Source organism: Heterocephalus glaber, unplaced genomic scaffold, assembly GCF_053883595.1.
Source record: "Heterocephalus glaber isolate CG9 unplaced genomic scaffold, H.glaber_assembly_v1.0 deba00001594, whole genome shotgun sequence".
Classification (NCBI taxonomy): Eukaryota; Metazoa; Chordata; class Mammalia; order Rodentia; family Bathyergidae; genus Heterocephalus; species Heterocephalus glaber.
Genome location: NW_028258369.1, coordinates 1,615,141 through 1,641,088, shown reverse-complemented (window position 1 = coordinate 1,641,088; position 25,948 = coordinate 1,615,141). Strand labels below are relative to the sequence as shown.

Below are 25,948 nucleotides of genomic sequence, written 5' to 3'. Positions count from 1 at the left end.
ATACAAATTCCAAAATGTTTTTATGCTAAGATCATGTGGGGGAAGAATATTACTTTGTAGTAGAATATGCATTTAATAATAAGATAATAGGATTTATTCCTAGCAAGTGTGAAATCTTGCTAACTGCTAATAATTATAACAATTTTGAATTGTAGATGAAAATGAAGAAGAGAACCTTCTAATAATAAAAACACTCATGCTAGTTTAATTCAAGTTCTTTCCCTTATCAAATACTTTTACCTTTACTTCTAATAGGTAGAAGAAATCAATAAATACTGTTCCTTCCAGAGTCTGAAATTATTCCATACTGAAGTTCTAATATGCTAGAATATGGCCAAACATTGAAGAGAAAGTGAAAAAGAATGCACTTTACTTAGGCACGAACTAAATATTGTGATCTTCATCAATAGTGCATCTTCATTTTGATTTACATAAAAAACAAATCCCATAGTAGAGCTGCTGTCAAAACTCATTCCCTTAGGCTTGAAGATGTTATGATTCAATGTTGGAACCAGAGCATAGGAATTTATACTTCAAAAAACTTTTGAGGTCAGTGGCAGCACCAAGATGGTCCTTGGAAGGATTTTGGCAGAGCTCTGTCAATCTCTATCAGTATCCCTTTTCTCCTTCTAGCATTTGACGTTTCTCAGTATTTTCCAAAATGCCCGGCCAACGCAGTTTCAGTTATCAAATTTGCCATCCTTTCCCATCTCAACACACAGGCTTAAGCCTCTCCTATTTGGAATTTCTGGTGCCACCTTAGTAACCCACTCTCATTCAGTACCATTACACGATCAGACTTGTTCTTTCAAATATATATTTTAATTGAGTAATTCCTTCATGTGAATGCCCAAGACATACTATTTGAGGACCCACTGTTTTAGGGATAGTGCCTCACGCAGGCTGAAGATATTCAAGGCTGCTTTTTTTTAAAAAAAAAACCATCTAAAGCTTCCGGATCAGTGAAGAAGACAAATATATTGAATTAATTTCTCTGGAAACAGACTCTGGAATGTCGAATTGCATATGAAAGATATAGTGGCTTCTGAGGCAGAGGGAGAAACTGACTGCAATGTGGTTGTACCTGGGGACTCAGGAGTTAGAGTTGTCTATTTCCACATCAGGCAGTCAATGGCAGGAGTGTAACCTTGAGCAAGACAGCTCTTTGCAGGTGAGGACAATTCCTGGATTCCACTGTGAGTTATCATCTACAGCATGGTTGTATAGGTCTGAAGAGGAGAAGGAATGGAAGGTATTTGGAAACTCTGATAAGTTCATGGTATTGCTCTGTCCTGAGTTGTGCCACAGTAATACTGTAAGAAATTGCTGAGGGAAGATATACTCTTGAACATTTATTTAATGGGGCAGAGAAACTAAATATTATTGATTACAAGAACTTGCTCTGTGTAGTTTTATTTCACAGAATGTGATTTTTTGGGGGAAGGAATGTAGTCAAATCGATATTTGGTCCTGCTATAGTTTAGCAGGTTACACATATCTAATTAGGGTCTGATGTGTGCCCTGGACTTCGAAATGAAGAGAAGGTGTTGAAATTCCATGTCTGGAGAGTTTATGTAGGACCTCTTTTTCTTTAGTTTTTATTGTGTGTGAATTCAAGGTTAAGGAGGGGATTTCCTGGGGGTGGGGGTCAGGGAAGGGGCAAGGAAATGGAGGACAGGCAAGTGGGCCAAGTTTTCTGAATTCCAAGGATAGTGGAATAATTGTTTGGGTTGTACGGGCTATGGAGGGGTAGTGAATGTGTCGGCAGAAGGTGCAGACTTGATGAGCTGAGTGGTAGTGGAATGAGTTGAATGTAGATTTACCAGTACAGAGCAGACAGTGAAAGCTGTGTTTCATTAGCATTTGCCCAGCTGAGGTTTGGGTTAGGTGGGAGAAGGGAAGACTAGTTTCGAATATGATGAATTTAAAATCATAGAAATCAAATATCCTACAGTTCATTTTTTACTGAGAGTTTCATATAAAACTGTTCACTTTTATACTACATGGAAATAATAACTTCCTTCCTTAATCCAAGGGAAAAGCCATTACTTTGACTTTAAAATGGTTTCTTCAGCCCTAGTGAAGTTGATAGGGATACACTATAATTTTTTTTCTGTAAAGATATTCAAACAGGTTGAATACATTGAACATAATTTTGCCAATAATTTTTAAAAGTAGTGACTGCTTCTAAATGGGCAGCCATGCATTAAATCATAGAAAATTTGAATAGGAATGAACTCAGTAAACGCCTTTGCAGGTAGATGAAAATTTTCCATAACAACTCTAATAATTATCCACGAACTAATGTCACTTTAAAAAACAACCATTTTGACTACTTTTCCCCTCACCCGATCTGACATTTGATTAGAATATCAACTCATTTCAGTTCAACAAATACTCCCAGATTTTCTACCTACTCCACACTTAATGCAAGTACCAAGCTACAAGGAACAATTTACTGCGAGAGCAACAGAGGGTGTATGTTGTTAAATATTAAATTTTTTTTTCATAAAAATAGCCCTCACTACCAACACCACAATTGCTCTAAAACATTTGATCCATTTTTTTCCTGTGGTCTTGGCACATTTGAAATAAAAAAATTTGTGGTTTATTTATTTATTTATTTATTTATTTATTTATTTTTCCCCATTAACTTTATTGGTACATTTTAGGTATAAAATACAATTACATTCATCATTGGGATCTTGTACCGTTACATGAGTCTCTTGGTTCTTATTTTTTCCCCTTCCCTTGCCCTCCCTTCACCCCCTCTGCCCTTCCCTATTTGCAAAGACCTTGTTTCCATTTTTTTTCCTCTTCTCATATTTTTTCCTTTCCCTTTTTTCCCCTCCCCTACCCCTCCCAATTCCCCTGCTCTTTTAGACCTTTTCTTCCTGTTACACTTTATCAGTTATACATTTTTTAAATTACAATATTAAGATCTAGGAGACATTACCACAGATTTTACAGAATTTCAAAGGATATAGAAAGCATATTACAAAAATCTTTTTTGAAATAAATTGGACAACTTCTAAGAAGTAACTTGGAAGACAAATTAATGAAACTAACTCTGGAGGAAACATAAAATTTGAATAGCACCTATTAAAGAAAGTATATTCCTAGCTTGAAAACATATCTATATGACAACAGCAGGCTCATAAACATTTTAACTGATAAATTATATCTTATATCAAACAATTAAAGCAGAAAAAAGAAGGAACACTTCTCCCCTCATTTTAGGAACTCAACATTGTGTTAATCCTAAAACTGGATAAAGATAATAGAAGAAAAAAGTATGAACATAGATAGAAATTTGTTTAACAAAACAATTAGAAGTCAGATCTGGCAGGATGTAGAAAGTGGTTTTGTTATAGGGATGGCAGTGTTGGTTCAGCATTGGAAGATCCACCCCCAAAGGTCATCATTTTAAGAGGAAAGGAAAAAGCCATATGATCCTGTCACTAGTTGGAGAAAAAGTATTGGACTAAATTCCACAGCTGTTCATGGTAAAAGCTATCAGGAGACTAGAAGTAGAACAGAAACTTCACAACAGATTAAAGACATGTACTCCATACTTCCAGAGAGCACACCTTATATGAATGGAGAAAATAATGCTTTCTCCTTAAGGTGGGGAACAAGGGCAGATATGCTTACTCTTTATCTGTCCATTAAACTTTGAAACCTAGGCCCCACCAAAATAGTCTGGCAAGAAAATGACATAGCTGGGATAGGATTGGCATGGCAGAAGCAAAATCTTTATATGTAGATGAAATGATCATCTACAGAGAAAATACTAAGAAATCTCTAGGAGCCCCTAGAACTTGTACTTGAATTTAGCAGGATTAGAAGACACAAGGTATATATAAAAATTCAGGTCTGTGTATACTTGCTATAAATGAAGAATTGGATATTGAAATTTAAAAGTTATGTAGGAGTACAAAGACCTAGAAAAGTTAAAGCAAAAACAGTGTTGGAAGACGTTTAGTACCTAATTTTATGACTTCTTCTAAAGCTACAGTAATCAAGGCAGTGTTGGTGTAAAGAAAGACATATAGATCATTGGAATAAAACAGAGAATTTAGAAATAGTACCACACATATATGGTCCACTGAGTTTTGAAAGATTATTTAACATTAGCATTTTATAGAATATAAACTCAATTCAAGAGTCGAGGAAGAGATAGTGTTTTCAGCAAACGTCACTAGAACACCTGGTATCCATATATAAAAAATTAACCTCAACCCTTTCTTCCATACATGAAAATAACTTGAAGGGATCTATGAACCTGAATAAGAAAGCCTAAAATTACAAAACTTTAAGAAGAAATTATAAGGGAAAATATTTATGAATTCAGGGTAGGCAAGAACTACCGAGGATACAAAAACATGATGTATAAAAGAAAAAAATTGATAAATGAGATTCCATCAAAAGTTAGAACTTTAAATGACATCATTAAAATGAAAAGTAGTCCTTAAACAGACCATATTTACAATGCATGTAACCTATGAGCAGAATATATAAAGAATTCTTAGAACTCATTAATAGACAACCCAATTAAAATGTAGACATAAGAAGATGATAAATAGCCAGTATAGCACAAGGAATGGTGTGCAACTCTAGAATCAGAAAAATACTAATCAGTACAATAATAAGATTGAATTATACACTCATTAGGGAGATGAAGTTAAAAGTTTTCAAAGCCTTGTCATGAGTTTTTCTTTTTGTTGGATTCTCCCCCTTTGTGTTTAATTTGTCATGCCCAATGGATTCATTCTGCTGGGTTTCCTGGGGTTGTGATCCTCATTGTCTTTTCCTAGGGTATTGTCTAAAATTTTTTGGAGTGCTGGTTTGGTGTTCATGAAGTTCCTGAGGTGCTCTTTATCATGAAAGTATCTTGTTTCTCCATCAATTTTGAAAGATCGTTTTGCAGGGTACATCAATCTAGGTTGGAGGCTGTTTTCCTTTAGGGCTTGAAATACATCACTCCAAACTTTTCTTGCCTTGAGGGTTTGCATTGAGAAGTCTGCTGTGATTCTGATGGGCTTTCCTTTGTATGGGATTTGTTTCTTTTCTCTCACTGCTTGTAGAATTTTATTCTTCTGTTGGATTTCTGGAATCCTAGCTATTATATGCCTATGTGTAGATTTTTTTTTATTAAGGCTAGCTGGAGTCCTATATGCCTCACTTATCTGTATGTCAAGTTCTTTCCCCCTCCTTGGGAAGTTTTCTGCCATCACTTCTGTGAACAGTTTTTTTTATGCCATCTGCACTCTCTCCTCTTTCTTCATTGACTCCAATCAGTCTTATGTCTTCTTTGCATTGTCTAGCAGCTGCTGGATTGATTTCTCGTATTCCCTTACAATTTTAAAGCAATTTTTCTTTTCCTCCTCACTAATTGCAATCTTATCTTCTATATGTGAAATTCTATCCTCACATTGGTTCATTCTGCTGTGCAGACTTTCGATGGAGTTTTTTTCTTTTTTGGTACCAGGGATCGAACTCGGGACCTTGCGCTTACAAGGCGGGCGCCAGAACCACTGAGCTAAATCTCTGGCACGATGGAGTTTTTAATCTCTTGGAAATCTGTTTGTATCTGTTTTATGGATTCCATTTGTTTCTTATGTTGAGATTCCATCATGTTCCTCAAATCCTCTATTTTTTTGTCTGTGTCTTCCCTAGATTTATTAATCATGTCTTGCACCATGAGCACAATCTTTGCTGGTATCTGAGTAATTATTTCTGATTTCATTTTTCCCAGATCCTCTTTTGTTGCCAGTTCAGAGAGTCCAGGTGGTTGAGTATCAGATTGTTCCATCTCGTTTCCCTTTGGAGTTGCTGTAGGTGATCCGGAAGTCTTTTTTTGAGGCTTGTTTATGTGTTTTCTCATTTCCATGGGAGGGGGTGCTTTTGGCGCCCACCTGGCTCACCTTCTCTGCCCTAGGAGCTTGGGATGGCAGTGGGGGAGCTTCCTTCCATGTTCTGGGACTGGCTCAGCTTCTCTGCCCTAGGAGCTTGGGATGGCTGTGGGGGAGCTTCCTTCTGGGTGCTGGGACTGGCTCACCTTCTCTGCCCTAGGAGCCTGGGATGGCAGCGGGGGAGCTTCCTTCCAGGTTCTGGGACCGGCTGAGCTTTTCTCCCCTAGGAGCCTGGGATGGAAGTGGGGTGCTTCCTCCTGAGTTCTGGGACTGGGTGAGCTTCTCTGCCCTAGGAGCCTGGGACGGAAGTGGGGAGCTTCCTTCCAGGTGCTGGGACCGGCTCACCTTCTCTGCCCTAGGAGCCTGGGTTGGAGGCGGGGAGCTTCCTTCCTTCTGGGTGCTGGGACCGGCTGAGCTTCTCTGCCCTAGGAGCTTGGGATGGCAGTGGGGGAACTTCCTTCTGGGTGCTGGGACAGGCTCAAATTGTAGTATTTTTAAAAGACCAATAATTCTATGATGGCAGTACTCTTTTTCTATTATAAAGCTTCCCTTGCATTTATGGATCTATATGTTTTATGTTTTAAAACACAAATTATAAAGCCTATAAGGAGATTTCATCATATATATATATTTACTATATATTTTTATTCATTATATATACCTCAGGTTTCCAGGCTAAAAAATTGTTCTGTTGTTACTGATCGCATCACATTGTGTGCTGTATACTTTTCTTTTTGTTCCCATAGTCTTGAGATAATGGGGTTTTGTTCCGGCACATAGTGCTATATCCCTTATAGTAGGTAAGTCATGTTATTTTAAGCTTTCTACTCAAAAGAGCTATGTAGGTGGTATGGGAGATGAGTGATGACTATTGGAACAGACTGTGCATCAGAAGTTATTTAAACCTCATCAACATTTGCAAGTTAAAAAAAGTTATTTCCTGTTTCCAACGTTAAAATTAACTTTAATTTCTTAAGATTACAGTAAAAAAGGCGTGTGGGTTATTCTCTAAGCATATTCCTTGGACTATCAATTTCCTGGATTCAAAGTTTCAACTTCTAATAGATCTAAACTCATCCTTTATTAGTTTTAGAAATTCTAGTAGCCCAATCTTATTACTTTTAATGTTAGGGTTGCCTATAATCAGAGAAGTATAAAAATACATATGATAAAGTCTCATATTAAATACCAAGAAAATTTAGAATTGAGTTTAAATTCACTGAATCATTGTTTAAGCCACAGAGGTTAACAAGACCTAGCTATAATAATTAAGTCCTTGCCACTCCAAAAGAGAATTGAGGCATTTGAAGTGTGTATTTTCATATACACATTTACTTTTTGAGAATGTAAAAAGGTAACTGGAAATTGTTTCACATCTAAGGACAATCTCTTAGAAAACTGATTTCTATGACACCAGTTCTAATTTTATATTGGGACTATTAAGTGTGGGATAAGTTAGGGTAATGCACAAAAGGTACTGAGTTCTCATTTCAATGTCATTGTTCTCACTACAGTCATTGGCATTGTTTCCATGGGTAATGTTATTAAAGCTCAATATTAAAATATTCTATTAAAAATAACTGTATATACCAGGACACTGATCATTGAATATAATGAGCTTAAAGACTCTGTGGTTCCTGGAAAAGATGTCAGGTATGTGGATTTTGCCTGTGACATATTTATGTGTTCAGTTTACCTGACTCTCCACTTCTCTCTTTGATGTCTAGGAGACTGCCTGCCCATAGTACAGCTCAATATTGTTGAAAAGTGGAAGAGAGGGAGGAGAGAAAGAAAGAATAAGGAATCTCCCAAAGTCTCTTGGTCTCAGCAAGATAGTGAGAAAAAAAGGAGTTTGATTAATCAATATACCAAATCCATCTTGATACGTATATGACATTTGTATTTTAAAGGTTTTGTTCATAATGTTATGCTATCTGATAGTGAAAGAAGGGTTTATTCCATTCTTCAAGGGATTATGCACAGGCCTAACATGTACTCTATTTGACAGGTCAGTTGATAAAATTTTGTGGAATGCCAAATTGAGGGTTTAGAACCTATGATTATGTCAGTAATGCAGAAAACAATGTTTGAGGATCATTAATCTGACTTTTTTTCAAAGTTAGCTCAACAGAAATAGACTGGGGCCTAAAGTTAAGTGGTACTCTATTTGTATAAATTACAAGATAATAAAACTCCTCATGATTTTTAGCTTCTTAGCTTTTATTCCCTACAGGTTTTTTTTTACTATACATAAGTATCCATTAAGAAGAAGCTATAAAGTAATTGATTTCAATTTTATCACCTTCATAGTATTAATACAGCCTCTCCTAATTGCAGAAGACATCATGGTATACTAGAATTTACATCTGGATCAAGGCAAGTTTGAATTTCAGTTTCTGCTTTGACATTTACTGACTGTGTAATCCTGGACAGGTTACTTCCTGTGTTAGAGTTTTGGTTTCCAGATATCCAATGAGAAAAGAATGCCTAACTTCAGAATTACTGAGGAGAAATGAAGTAATATTTGTAAAGCATATAGAGTGCAGTGCTTGGCAAATGATAGCTAAATGCTAATCTTTGTCTTTATATTTCAACGTATTGTTAAAATATCACAGCTAAGAACATTCTGTAGTGTTGTCACTCTGCAACATGGTCAATATTTCACCCTCATTTTACTTGACCTGTGAGCAACATTCGTACATTCTTTCTCCTTGGTACATTTCCTTCACTTAGGATAGCACAGTAATTTGGTTTAATTTATATTTCATTGCTTTCTCTTTTTCAGTCTGCTTTGCTGGTCTCTTTCTTCCCTTATCTGCTTTTCATGTTGGAATACCCTCACTTCTGCTCTTGGTTGTCTTTTCTGTCTACACTCATCCCTGAGATCTCACCTCCTTCTCCCAACTTGGTCTCTTTGCTGATCTCTAAACACGGGGATCGAATGGCTCATTTGACATCACCTCCTCCTTAACCTTTGTCATGCTTTGTCCTAAACAGAAATTCTCTTTTCCCTCCTATATCTACTTGATTCACAGTTTTCCCACCTTAACTGATATTAATCATATTTTTCTATTTTTTTTAGAAATAAAACAGAAATCATCCATCATTTCTTTCCTTCTCTCTCATGGCACATCCAATGTCTTAAAGCCCTGTTTGGTACTATCTTCACATTCATCTAGAATTTAAAAACTGTTCCCCATATCGATTGCTTTCATACTTCTTGGGAGCTCCATCGTCTCTTTCTTAAATTGCTGTAGCAAACTCCAAAATGACTCCCTCCCTCTGCCATTGTCCTCAACTGTCTACTCCTAATACAGCAGCTCTAGTTGTCCTTCAGAAATGGCAATCAAATAACGGCACCCTCTTGTGAAGTTTGCTGATGTGACTTGGAGTGAAAACAAAATTCTTAGAATAGCCTACAGATGCTGGCCTATGTTTCTTCTTTGAATTCATTTCTCCTACTTATCCAGACTTTTCTCACTTTCTCATTTCTTGCCAGCCTCAACTTGCTATTCTTTAAACACGATAGGTAAAGTGTTGACTTAGGGCCTTTGCAATGGCTACTCTCATTGTCTGGAGCATTATTTCCTCAGAACTCTCAAACTAATTTATCTCCATCATTTTATCCCAACCACATCCTCTAAAATTGTGGCACATCTACACCCACACCCCTGATCACTTTACCCACTCCTATTTTGTAATTATTTTAGGTCTTTTATACATTTTCATATTTATCATTAAAATATTTATTATGCTTATTGTTTATTCCAAGAGTTTTAACTCCACAAAGTCGGAATCTTTGGTCCTTTAGCTCATTGAAGTATCCCAAGCACTAAGTACAAATATTAAAGTAAATAAGTAAATATTGTTGAATGAATACATAGTTATAAAATGGAGATAATAACTATCCCTCTTGATGGCACTTTTGAAAAGATTTGAAATAAGATAATGCCAAATGATTTTACTATAGGGCCTGAAAAATTATTGACCTAATAAGTGGTGGATGTTAAGTGTCTCATGACAGTTATCTCATGTGCTACACACCAAAAAGCGAAGTATTGCAACATGGACACTTTCTTCTAAATTAAAGTTCACTAATACCATTAGAATATCTACTGTTGATATACATATCTATATTTTATTAGGTTGATCTAAGTAAAGACAAAATTATACAAACATTCATTAGTAATTGATAGCTCACATGTCAGGGAAATAAATTGACATTGTTCTTTCTAGTTTATTTATTTATTTTATTTTTTAGTACTGGGGATTGAACTTGGGTTCTTGTGCTTGCGCAGCAGGTGGCGAAACCACTGAGCTAAATCCCGGGCCCAAATTTTTTTTTTTTTTTGGTACCAGGGATTGAACTCAGGACCTTGCGCTTTTGAGGCAGGCGGTGGCACTACTGAGCTAAATCCCCAACCCCTTGTTCTTTCTACTTTAAACCAATTAAATTTCATATAATTTTTAAAAGTTAGTAATAAGTATTCTCTAATATGGATTATTTTCAAAATAGAACCACAATTTGATTTATAAGATTACTGAGAAATCTCCACAAATTAAATAGCCAAAAAAATGAAATTCTCACTGTGCATTTTAATAAATAATCAATTTTCTTTTTTTGTTAATGGCAGTGACAGTTTAAATTGTTCAAAATATTTATTAGTTTTCCTTTTTGTTCTTTCCACATTTTATAAATAGAAAAAATAAAAATAATTGATATGAAGTATTATGAATATCACGAATATATTAGTATGTGGGATTGAATAGAAAATAAATACTTTCTTTTTACATCCTTATTTGACAAAACATTGAAAAACAGTTATAACTAAAATCTTTTTGTCAGTCAAAACAAAGAGAATTATTTGTGAACATTGAATGGATGTTCTTGTTTTGTCTCTTGCCCAGTCATCAGTTGCTCATTTTAATCAAATACATTCATTCCTCTGTTTCATTCATACAGTTTAGTATTTTCCGGAAAATTTACCAGTGTTTACTTCATGCCAAGCATTGGGTAAAGTGTGTAATGACAAGATGTCCCTCAAGTTCATTCTATGAGTCTTTGATTGTAGATGTAGAAGTTTGCATATCCATCCATATCTTTTGCTAAAATGTTTTCAATATGTTGATGCTAGAATTCACTATACAGGTACTTTGTGAATAAATCTATTGCTATCTTTTTCTTGCTCTTTCATTCCCTTGGGTGTTCATCATGCAATTTCATTTCCTTTTTCCAAGCTTGAAATGTTCAGGTATTTACCTCTTCCTGCTAAAGTGCATTAATTTTTCTGTCACCAGAATAAGAGTGCCAAATGGAAGAATGAAAGGAAAAGAGAATGGAATGCTTCACCTAATTGCCTGGATGCTGCCTTAGATCTAAATGTTGTAAGTTTTCTTCTAACTATTTTAGAAAGAACCACTTTTTGCTAGCATTTTTATTACCACCCATGCCTACTTCACTTTGTTACTCCCCTGCTAATTGTGGGTGGATGGAGTTTGACTATTTCAGAATAGTTACTAGTGGGTGGGTTCAAGAATCTCTAGTGGGTTGAGAAAAAAGCCATGCTCATATAGATAGTGATCCTTCTATTAAAATCCTGGGAGTGAGTAATATTTAATAGCTATGTTCACCACGCACATAGCAGAGTCCATCTGTACAGAAACTGATGGTATCTAAAGAGAATTCCATGGGAGCTTTTGATTCTTATACAGGATTTGTTAGCAGGAGTTTTGATCTCCAAAATTTGATTTTGTTACTTGCTAGAGAAGGTTTCTCTCCTGAGGGCATGACATGGGCTTGGCTGCCTATGGGTCTGCTCAAATACAAGATGTTATGAATCTGTCAAGACTTAGCTTTCCTACTCTGCAGATCATAGCACACAGCTTTAGGGCCTTGTGTACATTCCTTTGACTACAGATGTAACCCTGTTAGGTTTACTGGATTTAAATTGTGGATAGCTGTGGTAAGGGTAGTCATATGAGCAATTTAGCTGCCAACTGAGTGCATTTTCTTTTTTGATTTCAAATCCAGTTCTTTTATATTTTTAAATACAGAGCTGGTAACAACCAGTGATGCTGTATACATACTGAAAGCACGATTAGATTTAAAGAATATTTTCTGTATGGCAAGGCCACTGGAAAAGATGTCTTTCAAAATATAGACAATTTTATGTGGTTATTCTTGAAACACCACTTCACTTAATGTGATACTTGGATTACAATGAATTTTAAATGGATGCCATTATATTTCTCATTTTCTGTACTACGGAAAATGCCTTACCTTAATCTTTATCATTTACCTTACTCTTCAGAGACTGAGTAGTCACTGACGTTCATGACCCATTTTATTACACCAATGACACTATCAAAATGTGAGCTTTGGGTAGCTACAGCTGAATGGTAACTTTTGCCAAAAGAATCCCAATAGTCAAATTACACATATTGTTTTGTAAGTATCATTACAAAATTCAACATACTAGGACAATTAAAGGATTAAATGATTTCAGATAGAGAACATACTCTAAAAGAACATTTTACTTTTACTTTATTGGCAAGTTTTAAGACCAAAATTTAAAAGGACCAAAATGGACATAATTTAGATATGCATTTTAATGAGAAAGTAGAGAAAATGCTAAATGATTTTGAAAAAAGATATTTAACTCAAGACAACTTCTAAAAAAATGATGATTTCTCCTGTTCACTAAAAAATGAAATAAAAGTTACATATAATATACAGTATTAAATTCAGACTGACATTAAAGATGTGAATATTTTAAATAAGTGACATATTTTAATTTGAAAATTTGAATCTAATATAAAATGTAAATTGCAGTAGCCCTTAATGTAGAAAAAGGGAAAAATGTAGTGATTGAGTTTGGGGAAATTGTAACTTGGACAGATTCAGCCAGCTGCAATGATGAACAAGGCTTCCTTTATTATTGCTTCAAGAAAAGCTATTGAGTGGCTAGCACAAAGTAGCTGCTTGAATACAGGAATATCCAATATCCCTTTGAGAGGCGTATTTGATTACACATTTTCCTTTTAGAGTTCCTAACTCTCCAAGCTCCACAAAAAGTCCCCAAGATCACTGTTGTTATTATTGGTGTTGTTTTTTGACCTAGAGGTTACACTACTGACAGCTATTGTAAACTAGATAAAATGATCTTTATTAGTCTTTGGCTTTATACCTGATTCGTTCATTCTTTGGTTTAAAATCGTCCTATAAATCTTTGATACTTAGAGTATTAACTGTAAGAGGGTTAGCATGGCAGGCATTTCTTTCTTTCTTTTGTAAAATTTGAGTTGATAATTCTTTTGCAGCTACATTTCTCATTCGTCAAAACGACTTCTCAATATGCCTGTTCTTCTCCAGATACACATACACACATAGACTTCTCATATATATGGTTCCTACTAATTTCTGCTTGGCAAACTCTTACTCATCCTTCAATACCCATCTCAAACAATTCATCTTATAAACTTTCCCTGTCTTCTCTGCTAGAGTGTATTAGGCAACACTCATTCTAATTACGTACCCCCAACACCAATGGTACAAATGCATGTCCTTGTTAAAGCACTCATTTCACTGTACTTATTTCATTTGCGTGTTAGATTGAAAGCTTCATAAGGCCCAACACACAAATTATTCATCTTTGCAAAACCAGCTCAACATATAGGGCTAGTCATCGCAGGTCTCAATGAATAGTTGATGGACTGAATGAACAGATCTTCACTTGTGGATTTTACACAACCTACAGTTGTGGGTGCCAACTCAATGTGCAGAGTTGGAAGCTGTTTGCAGCTCTGCCAGTCACTTTTATGTTCTGCCAGCAAATTCTTGGTTCTTGTACATTCCCCACTGATAGGATTTTCCCAACAGTGCTTGGCTTGCTTACAGTGTTCAAAATTGTTTTCTACCGTGTCTGGGATTTTTCACTACTTGACTTCATTTTCTCAGTTTCTGTACAACAGGCTTCTGGGGCATCCCATTGTTACCCACTCCCCTCTGATGCCTCACCTATCCAAGGAACTTTATAACAAAAGGCTGGGAGATTGGCCAGGTTCCATCATCTTGTTGCTGGTGATCCTGTATTACTATAGGCATTTGAGTGGTGAACCTGGGCATGCTGCCACTGTCAGCAGTGAAGGTGAATGCTTCCCAGGGCCAATAAGGACTAAGGCATGGAAATGAATCCATGCAGAATTGACTTTGTCAGTGCTTTCTAGTAAAGGAAGAGAATATACTCATAGAATACATTGGTAGCAATGAACATTATTGCATTACTTCTAGTTCTCGATGAAAGAACACCAATATTCTTCACCTTAAGAGCTGTTTTAGCAAGAATCTGATGCCAATTGAATGTAGTCTACCCTTGTAGCATGTATTGCTTCGTTTGACTCAGGGATAAAGAACTGAATTGCATACAGTTTTATAGTTCAGTATTTTTCAAACTTGAATTGCATATGGGTTAGCAAGAGATTTTGGTTCACTAGGTATGGAGTACAACTGAGATTCTGCATTACTAATAAGCTCCCAAGTGACACCATGATGCCTATATTGTTGGTTTAAGGATCTCATTTTTGAGCAGCAAGTATGGAGAAGGCAGAGTGAGTTCTATAAAAAGTAATGCCATACCAGGTTTGGTGGTACACAACTGCAATTCCAGCACTCATGGGAGGCTGACACAGAGGATTTCCAGTTCAAACTCAACTTGGGCAACTTAACAAGATCCCATCTTAAAATACAAAGTAGAAAAAGAACTGGGGATGTAGCTCAGTGTGAAGGCCTTGGGTTCAATCCCCAGCACTAGAGAAAGAAAAGCATCAGCTGATGGGCATGATATATATATATTATATATATATATTATATATATATATATTATATAATATATATATATATATATATACACACACACACACACACACTTTGAGTAGCTCAATACCACGACAGGATGAGCGTATGCCCTACTACAACATAAATCACTTCCCTCATCACCACTACAGGACTACAGGTTAGTGGACATTGTTACTGATGGGGGTGGAAGCATCCTTGAGTTACCAGTGTTTTTCCTCCTAAAGGGCAATTAGCAGTTGATATCCCAAACCAAACCTTTTAAAATTATTTAGTACTTAAGAGAGTGAATCATTCCCTTAAAGTTTGAAATTTTTAGCTGCAGAGGAAGTAAAGTTCAGTTGCCAAGGATGTGGAAATCAGCTGAATTTCAACCAGGTTTCTTTTTCACCTAACTCTACAAGAGAGTGCTAATAGAACCATCATTCATTGCATTCCTAGTATATGTGAGTACAGATATTAGGTCCCAGAGGTACAAAGAAACATAAAAAACATACTATCTCCCCAGAAGGCATTTACAATTGACTTCAATAATGTGCAGATTTATTTATTTATTTTTTGTACCGGAGATCGAACTTGGGACCTCGTGCTTGCGAGGCAGGTGGCGGCACCACTGAGCTAAATCCCCGGCCCGATAACGTACAGATTTTTGAAGGTAAGGGGAACTCCTACTTGTGTTTGTATTTCCAAAGTATACACTTAATAAGCAGTTGTTAATCATATACAGTGTTAGTCATTAACTAAAATATTATTAAGATGGAGCATAAGCATATTTTAAGGCTAAATTATGACACAAATTTATAACATCATTAGTGGATTTACAAGAAAAAATTCCGTGCTACCTTTAGTCTTAGAGCTTCCTACGTCTCCTTTAAACATGAAATATGGCTTTGGGCTAAATGTGGTTTTAGGACTCATTTTGTCAAACCACAAGGACATCCCAGAGTTTTGATTCCATTTCTGGGTGGAGATTTTATGCTCTTTCCTTTTTTTCTCTTATTAGTACATGTTTGCAGTGTATGATCCTTACATTCATCTTGCAGAGTGGGTACATGTACATTATACAGCTTGTTTCTCCTTTTTTAGCTATTCAAGTTGTCTATGTAGCCAACTTCTCTTAAAAAGTGAGGAGAGGAACAGGTAACTGTAGCATACAAGATAATATTTGCTAAGAGGCAGGGAAGTAAAACACAGATAATGTATGTGGCAGAAAACACCTACCAATGTCCTTAAAGCAACCTGCCACTTGCATTTTTTATTAGAACACAGCTATGCCTGTTCATCTAAGAATTGTCTATGGCTACGTTTACGGTATGACAGCAGAGTTGAGGCATTACAATGGAACCTGTACGGATTACAGGCCTCAAATCTCCGACTATAAGAAAAATCTTTACGAGAACAGAATTTAAGAAGCACACTTAATTCTAATATTTGTGGCATTAGGAAAAGGAATCAAAAAGAAGCCTTCTAACCTTGGCTCACTACTCTGTTCTTCCCACTCTTGGTTCTCTTCTACAGTATTAGGGGCCTCAAATATATCTTACTTATATGCAAGTCCCATACGTATTATCCACACTTACTTTCCAAACACTCATACCTTGACCTTCCTCTTAGGGTAAGAGTGTACACACTAACACTGTGGTGTCTGGCATCAGAAAGTCAACCAAGGGAAGAGGCCCAAGAAGTCCCTAACAATGGGTTAGCCTCTTGGGCAGGACATTTTAAGTTTTGAGGTACTAGATATTCTGAAAGGTAGAAGACAATGACTTTGGGTGTACATACCTTCTTAGCTCCCCTAGACCACTGGTTGCAAACCTATGGCACACATGCTGCAGTGGGCTGTTTACATAATTGAAAGCTCTAAAATGTTCACCAACATTGCCCTGGATGCTTTACCCCATGGGCAGGTTCGTGGCAAGAACAGATCACAGTAAAGCGAGGGATAGCCCAAGGATCTCTTCCTGGGTCTAAGGGTGATACTGCTAAGCAGTCCTGTTTAAATTGGGAGGTGGGCAAGGGGAATTTATAGTCTCTTATCTAGTCCTGGATAATTATGGTATTTTTCTTGCATACATGTGGCAGAGAGGTATTTCCAAGGAGAAAAAACCCCCCATAATAACCATAGCCACAGAGATGAAAAAAATTTAAACACTAATGGAGAATGGCTAGAAAATAAGGACACTTTATATCCATTAAAATACATACAATCTCATTTTCTCTTTGAAGCATACTCTTAGGTTGTGTCTGGAAATTTTTGTCTTCGATGCGAAGAAATTTAAACATATATTATTTAGAATCTGGAAACACGGATGCTGTTTCAAGGCCAACAACATCTGGGCACATCTCTTAAGACTACTCCCTGTCAGTTTAGACGAGCAGGACTGTTCTAGTCTACATGTATGATTCTTAATTGTGTAGAGAATGACAAGTAATAAGAGGAATTTGTTTTGTCTTTTTAAAGTGTTAGAGTGGGATTTGGGAGAGAAGGGAAGGAAGAAACAGCAACAAGTTTAGAACCAATGCTCATTCTAGATAATGGTTCAGGGTACTTTTATTTTAAGACTAGACTTAAATAAATAAAATGCCATAGCTAATTAGTGGCAGAGCTGGAATTAGACACTATTTCTCATGACTTTGGACCATGTATTGCTTGTCCTTTACATTAGATTTGATCATCAGCATTACTTATGTTTTGAAAATCTTTTAGTGGGAAGCAGGACAAATACTAGACCAGTGGTTTCCGAAAAATTGATGAAAACAAACGTCACTTGGAGAGCATTGTAAGATGTTGATCCCCCAGTCAAATAGTCATGAACTCTGATTCAGAAGTTCTGTATGGGTCTGGGAAACTGCATTTGCAAAGCACCTGTAGAAATTTGAATAAAGGTAATCTTCGCAACTCACTTTGAAAACCAGTAGATTAAAATGTGTTTTTCTCCTGATGGACGGTCACTCTGCGCTGGAGAGCCACATCCTATGAACGATACCTGATTTAATTCTTCAGAGAAAGTGATTGTCTTGCGACGACGCATCCGCTTTCTCTCGCCCAGTTCCATCAAGGTCTGTGGACTGCTGGAATTTGAGGCTGGCTTTGGAGAGTCACCTCGGCCCAAGAGGGAAAAGGTAGTTTTCTGACCTTATCTGATTTTATCATTGCCGTGCTCTAATTTGCTGAGCTAACCAGCCACATTTTCCTTGGAACTCACCATGGAGACAGATTAATTTTAACTCTGAGAGAACATGGGCTTTTCAACACAAGTTAAATATAGGCTGGCACAGAACATTACAGAAGCATTGGGTCCTCAGAAATTTTCTTTAGCTCTGAAACTTTGAGCTGTTATTAATGCATGCTACTCATACTTTCTCCTGGTCATTCTCACCTTTCCTTTTTCCTTTGATCACAGAATTAGTGAAGGCAGGACTTTAACTGCTGGAAACAAGTTCATCTGCGAGCACATTTGTTTTAAATAATTGCACTGGAAGTGAATGGGAAGAACATGCCATATAGTTAGGGTCTTAGGTAGACTGTAAGCTTTTGTGCTTATTGTTTGTGTTTTCTTGGATGGAAATACTTTAAAGGAATATCAAATGCTTTTTGAAATCAGCTTCATCAGAAAGTGCTCTGAGATTTGGCCAAATGGAAAAATGTGGAGGTAAAAATACTGCACAGTTCCATGTATAATCATTTTTATTTTTCTTCTGGAGAATATATACACATATACACAACTCCTACTTTTAGCAGAAACTTCATTAAAATGTAATTTAAATGTTGACAAGACCTTTTCAAACAGAAGTTAAAGTGATCCGTTCTTTTTATTACAAGACCACTAGTTGACATTAATAAGTTTTTGCGCCTCTGATTAGACTGTGGGGTTTCAAAATAATGATTTTTCAATGGCAGAATCCTGTCCAGTATGAGTTCTACAACCATACTGAAAAATAGAAGATGAAATACAAAATGCTGGCTATAATTGGTCACATATGATCCACATACAATATGTGTTAGTGTTTCAAAATAGTAATAAATTAAGTAGCAATAAGTAATAGTAGTAAATCTGAGGTAAGATTTATTAGTGTTTGAAATGTCCCCCCCCCCCCAGCTACATTGCAATACTAGTAGTGGTTAATGGTGAGGGACTGGAAGATAATTGTTTGCTTTTGTATCTCAGCTCTGTGATTTTAGGCACTTCACATAAACTCTGTCTGTTTTCTCACCCAAAAAAGAAATAAACTACTCATACATTTGATAAGAATATAAGAAATCATACATGTAAAGAGATTTATACAGTATACCATAGAGCAAATAGTTGATAGATGTTAGATGCTTGTAATATTTTAAACATAGTTTCATAATTTTTTTCTTAAGTGATTGTCAAATGATGTATTCATTGGAAAAACCATTACTCCATTGTGTATTTAAGCATATGCATTAATTTGTTAAAGTTTATTAATAAAAGATAAGTATAGCAGCATTTTTTAAACATAGCCCTATAAATAATAAACATGCTTCCAAGTTCTCAAAAGCATGATAAAAGCCATAAACAGGTCCTTGCCCTGCTGAGTTTCCCCGTGAAGCTAACAGCTCATTCAGCCCTCAAAGGGCAGGGAAGCTTGAAGGTCAGACTGTGTGTTTAGGGGTCACCTCTAGATTCAACTTTAAAGGCAGGCTTCTGAAATCTAAGGCTGCATTTCTATCTGTGGGATGCAAGACATCTTCGACATTTGAAACACTGACAATATGATAAAGTAATCACACCCAGTATCATACCATCCCCAGATATACTAAATTAAAGGCAGAAAGGAGAGTTGTATAAGTACCAACACTCATTGACAGAAAGTTGACTGGGAGAGGCACAGCCAGGTCCTTTACTCCACCACCTTTCACACTGCATTGTACCTAAATTATCTCAAATACTTAAAGCAATAGTAATAACAGTATTTCTATTTAAGGCAATTCATATCCGTAGTCCTTTACTGATTTAGATCTTTATAGAAGTGTAGCTCCTGAGTACATTCCTTCCTGCAATCACTTGTTTTTACTATTTGATAAAGGTATACCCTCAGAGAATTTGAAAGATTCACATGTGCAGTTGGAGAAGATGGTTAATCAGCAGGTCAGATGGAAACATCAGAATCACTGAGGATTTGGATGGGTTCTGTTTGCAGTCTTCCTGACATCTGTTAGTCTTATCATATTTTCATAAAGTGAAACTAGATGGGTCTAAAAAGGTAGACTTTGCACAAGCTCTGTTGAGTGCTTCTCACCACTTCCATTTTCTTGTAGGTATGTACAAATGGAGGATTTGTTCCTGGTGGTCTGTACAGATCAGAACAACCTTTTTGATTTGTCATTTCTTAGAATTTTCTTTTAAAATCATCACCATTTCTATTTGTGGTAAAGGCATTTTTCTATTCACAAACATTCTCATTACCCCGTATTCATCCCTTTAGAACAGTATTAGCTTTAATTGGAATGGATTTCAATGTAAATTAATTTAAACAATTACATTATAAAAAGATACTGATGACTAAGCACACAATTGAAGGCAATTAAAGGGTGCAAAGAGAGCTAAAGAATATAAAACTGCATCAGTTATAAGGAAGTGTTCAAAAACTGTGAAACTTCACAAATTTCTTTCTTTCCTTGACTTGAAATTTGCATTGCCTTCCTCTCCAAGGGATCTCAAGAGATGCTTAAAAGAACTTTAAAACTTTTAATAATGTTTTAAACACTTAGGGAATAAAAATGTAAAAAGTGTAATAAAGCTGGAGGATGAGACTTTGAAAAGAAACAGAGAATACAAGAAAAAGAAAAAAGAAAGTGACTGGACAGAAAGGTTGACCTCCTTGATGTTATACTGACAGATTCATCTCCAGTTTGCTTTTATGAAATCCTATGGAGATTTGGTAGTAAGCCCCATACTACCACTTTCCATCTATTTGCCATTACTTAAACTAGATTATAAATTCCTTTTGAGCACGAGACTATCATTGATATGTCCCTATTATTCAACATAGTACTACCTATATTGCATTCTAAATTTTATTGAATGAAGGACTATATGATAACTCTGTTAATATTTTATTCTTGAAATATTTCTTTTCTATAGATCACTAATATTATCTTATGTTTAAAAGGATAATAATAGTACGGATGTCAAGTTTTGCTTTGATAATTTAAAGAGTTTACTCAAATAAAGGTAAAGACCTCAAGCAGAGGCTGGCTCCTAGATAGTGCTCAATAAATAGCAGGCCTTTCTGTCAATAAAGCTTGCTGAATGGATTCATCTATTTTAAAGTAATAGATTAGCCGAGTATGGGTCCTTAGTATCTGTTTAAACCTAGGAAATATAAATGGCTAGTAGTTACAGCTTTTCTTGTGCTTTATTTAGAAGAGTTATAGAAATGGACTAGTATTTTGAAATTTCACCTTAATAGATTCAAGTAATTTGCAAGGGAAGGAGGCAGGGGAAGACTTAGCTTTCTGTTCAATCCTTGACAATTTAAAAAATACTTTACCAGCGTTTTCCAGATGGTAAGGCAGTTTAGAGTGATGTTTATAAGTTCTCTGCACTCATTTCTAGATCACTAGCATTCTTTATCGCATTCAAAAATTCAGTCTTCTTGAGAGACTACTTAAAAGATATCAGATTAAAAAGTGGTATATCAGCCTCCTTGTCTTTGACATCTCCATTTTTGTGAGCACTCCATGCCAAATACTCTTAAAATAGGTATCTTTTTTCACATCTATCTCTTCTAGTGTATGATTGAACTTATCTCGAGACATTTCAGTAGTATAGTTTCTGCAAACATGATTTTTCTCCAGAACTTACTTTATACAAATTACTAGGGAGACATCATTGTAAAAATATGTTATAGACTATTTTAGTTTATATTTGGAAATTAGAAAGTAGCTTTTAATTTCATATTTGGAAGCCAAATTCCACATTGAGCCTCTAAAATCCTCCATGCATAGACTACAACAGTGGAAGGAGAGGTACTTATGTTTTTGAAGACAGTTTGAGATAATATTGTGCCGTGAAGGGGAAGGTACTTGGTATGTGACTCCAGAGTCTACCCAAAGAAGTTTTCAAGTCTATTTATACATCTTGATTTACACATCAGACACTCAATAGTTAATATTACTGTACTCACTGAAATCAAAGTTTTATTTATCAGATTTTATTATGTAATAGAACTTATTTAAATTAATCTTTACCATATGGCTCTCTTATCCTTTATATTATTTTGTACATTTTTAAATGTCTAAAAATGATGGTGCTAAATAGAGAACATGATGTAGAATGTCAACTCTTACCCCCTTTAAGAGGTTAGAGTAAAAGACAGTTGGTAAGTCTATCTATAAATTCATGTAACTGACTTGTGCCACATAAATATTGATGCCTGAGAATGTCACGTAATATTTATGGAATAGTTCTGATTGGATACCCTTGCTTTTCTTCATGTAATTTATACATAATATACACTAAGAGCTACCATATTGAACTAAACAAGGTTTAACATTTTTTAAGTGTTCTTATGAGTAGTTACCAGAATTTCCATTACAATGAATTGATTGTTTAAACCTCTACTCCCTAAGTCTTTTCACATTTCGTAAATGGTATATTATACTTTAGGACTTCTATACCAGTGTTTTTCCCTTGGAGTATTAGTTCAATGAAATGTTCTTGGGAAAAAAGAAAAAATTTCCTTGATCATAGAACTTTAGAAAATGAGCACTCCAGGTAACCATGTGTATTCACAATGGACCTAAGCATAACTGAAGGCTCTGAGAAGTCCTGCAGTTAAAAAAATGAAACACTACTGCATTTTAACACAGAGTTTTGTAGATGTATTTGACTGTGGACACTCTTTTTTTTCCCGTAATTCTTACATCAACTGAACTTTGAGAAATACCATTTTAGACATCCAACAAGATACACTAAATTTGAACTTGCTTATGTGTTTTTACAGAAATGAATCTAAGTTCACAAACTAATGTTTGCCAAAAATATATTGTATTTTCATGTATGGTGAAATGGACTTTATTTTCTATTTCATGAAACCATATTACTCGAGAGCACCTCTCATTTCCCTATTATAATCACCAGACAGCTTTCTTTCTGGACTTCTTTCTTCTTTCCCAGATATAAGTCCACATCTCTGGCTTTATACCTTGCACCAATCCCTTTATGTCAGAGTCAATCTTTTTCATCTCTAGGGGAAGAATGAGGCAGAATTGGGAGGTGATGAGGTCTGGCTGCATCAAGCCCATTGGCATTTGCATTTCTCTAAGTTTTTCTTTCTTTTCCTTCAAATCTTCCATGTTTCTTTCACCAAGGGTTTTAATGGATCGATCATTAATCCCAAAGCCTTTTCTTTGTGCTGAGTGAGAGCTTAATCTTTCAGTGCTCCAAGTAGAGGTGAGGACAAATTTTTCATTCCATTTTTTCTAACGTAACACAGAAAGAAAAAAAAAAAACAAGAGGTAATTTCTATACTGAAAGAGTCTGAAAATATTTACATGTATTTCTTTTTAGATTTTCTTGGCTTTAATTTTTATTTTTTTATGAGTGCATGTTTGCAGTACATAATGATTACATTCCTTGTGGGGAGTTGGTACATATGAATAACACATCCTAATTCTTTTTTCATCCCCTGCCTAACCTCTCTCTCCCTGCCCCCTCTAACTCTTGGTCCCCTTCCCTTTTGCAAAAGATCCTATTATCTATCTATTTCCCATTATCTATCTTTTATTTTGCTCTATATTTATATTTTGGATTTCTCATATAAAATATGCCATGTGATATTTAAGCTTGTGTGTCTGATTTATTTCACTTAGCATTATCATTTTAAGGTGTATTTTTATACAAGTGACTTAAATTTATCCTTCACGACAGAGTAGTACTCCATTGGATATTAATACTGTGCCACAGTTTCTTTATCCATTCGTCTGATGATGAGTGTATAAGCCACTTCCAAAATTTAGTTGCTATGAATTTTCCTTCTATAAACATGGGTATGCATATATCACTGTACTATGATATTTTTAACTCTTTCAGGAAGATATCTAGGAGGGGAATAGCTGGGTTGAATGGAATTTCTAGCTTTAGTTTTTTGAAGAATCTCCACACTCTTTTCCATAATGGTTGTGTTAGCTTCCATTCCCACCAACAATGTAGAAGGATTCCTTTTTCCCCAAACCTCTTCAGCATTTGTTAAGAGTCTGAACAGATTTAGACTCTTATATAATTGAAAACTCATGGCCTTCATTTACCTTTTGATTTTGCATGATTGTGTCCTGGATGCTGTCTCTTTATTTCTTATCATCCTGTCATTGCCATCCTTGCTCATTAATTTCCAGCTGAAATAGCCTTAAATCCACTTTCTTTGAACTTCTGCTCTAGTTGACCCATCTATCTGCCTCTTCCCTGCTCATCATGCTCACTGTTCCTTGAAATAAAAGGTCTTGTTTAATGTCATTTTCTTGGAGAAGCATCCACTATCTGGCTACAGTGTCTAGTCTCTCAGAATGACATCATGCTCCCTTGAAAGTATTTTTTGTTATTTGATATTTTATTGTTTGTTTATTAGTCTTTCCCAACAAGAATCATAGCTCCTGGCTGGAGATGTAGCTCAGAAGTAGAGCACTTGCCTAGCATGCATGAGGTCCTGGGTCCCATTCCCAGTACCACCACCAACCAAGAAAAAAAAAGTTCCATGGAAGCTGGGACACTATGTATCTTGTACTCCACTGCATCCCTAGTACCTAACACAGGGCCAAGAAAATAGCTGGGGATCCACTGATAACTGTTAAAGAGATGAATATTTGACTTTTCATGTCTATTATTTCCTTAGTTATTTCTTGGCCCTTTTTTTGGAAATTTCAGCTATCATTTGCAGTCATTCTTTGCATTGCTTCAATCACCAACTTCTACTCTCAACCACTTCCTTGCTATTTGGAGTAGTAACACACTTTCCTCTTTCTTACCTATAAATCTGTGAGGCTTCTGAGGCTCAGAATTACTCTTTCATGTTTCCTTGTAGTCTCTACCTTGGAAACTGCATTCTTTCCTAGACTTAAATTGCTGTATCTTTGGGAAAGACTAGTTTATGTCGTCATCTTTGACACCAATAGCTTAATCCTATCACTTACATCTCTGTTTTGCTTCTGTTAGCCAATACTGCCAGCTATATCCTTGTTTTCTTATCATTTGATATGTATTAATGTTATGTTCTTCAGTAAATTGGGAGCATCAGAGTAAGAGCCATGCTAGATCCTTCATTTATTTACTTTGTAATATCATACATCATATTTATTAATTTTATCATGTTTTGATTACATGCATACCATAGATAATGTACACAAAAGCACAGGATTGGTATTAATTTTAGATAAGCCACTTATATTTTTTACTGTATAATGAAGGAAAGGTGGCAGATCCATTTCCCATACCTCCTTAAAACCTTCTTGTTTTAATGTACTCTTTTTCTATCATGATTTTCTCCACAATTAAGACAGCTGAATATCTTTGAACTAGACAAGTGCTCTAAAATAACTAAACCTAGTTGTTGAAATAAAAAGGTAAAAAAATACTGAGTAAATTGTCTTCTTGAATGTTTTTCTCTTTTAAGGTTCTAAAACTGCAATTTTGATCTATGTAAGATAATCTTCTTAAAATATTTTTCATATAGTATTCTGTTCTGCATGTCAGTTTTTTAGGCATACAATAGCATCATTTCAAATTGTTCTTGTCTAAGAAATTCATGTTTACTGTCACAAATTCACACAATACTAAACTACCCCAAATAAGAGCATAAAATAATCTTCCCTGGTTTGATTATACTTGTAACATATTTATTCCTCTATTGTTAGAAGTGAATTATAAATAAATTATTTTAAAGGAAGGCAAATTAAATCCCAAAACAGTAATATATTGCTCACTAAAATTTTATCTGTGTGATCATAAAATCCATTTATACTTTTTATTAATCAGTCAGAAAAGTAATTTTGTCAGCAAAAGTGGTTATAGTTCTATCGCAAATTTTATAAAAAAAGCAAAAACCTATGATTTTTTTTGTGTTTTCTGTGATTATTACTTTGGGAGTAAAATGCTATCATATAGTCATATGAGTTGGTTCTAATCACAGTTGTTTTCTGTGAATTAAATCACCTACAAAA

General features: G+C 35.4%; 1 protein-coding gene across 17 annotated transcripts in view; it reads left to right on the top strand.

Annotated features, from left to right (window-relative positions):
- The window catches only part of Il1rapl1 (interleukin 1 receptor accessory protein like 1), a 1,215,099-nt gene that overhangs the window by 11,007 nt on the left and 1,178,144 nt on the right, over positions 1-25,948 (top strand). For 6 of the 17 annotated variants that reach the window (XM_087193606.1, XM_087193602.1, XM_087193603.1 and 3 more), the window contains one exon: positions 11,214-11,300. The exons of 7 other annotated variants lie outside the window; for them this stretch is intronic. The gene's annotated coding sequence lies outside the window, so the exon portion shown is untranslated. Of the gene's footprint in view, positions 1-11,213; positions 11,301-15,335; positions 17,890-25,948 lie in introns of all 17 variants that reach the window. 4 more of the 17 variants (XM_087193600.1, XM_087193599.1, XM_087193593.1 and 1 more) reach the window with 1 other exon arrangement.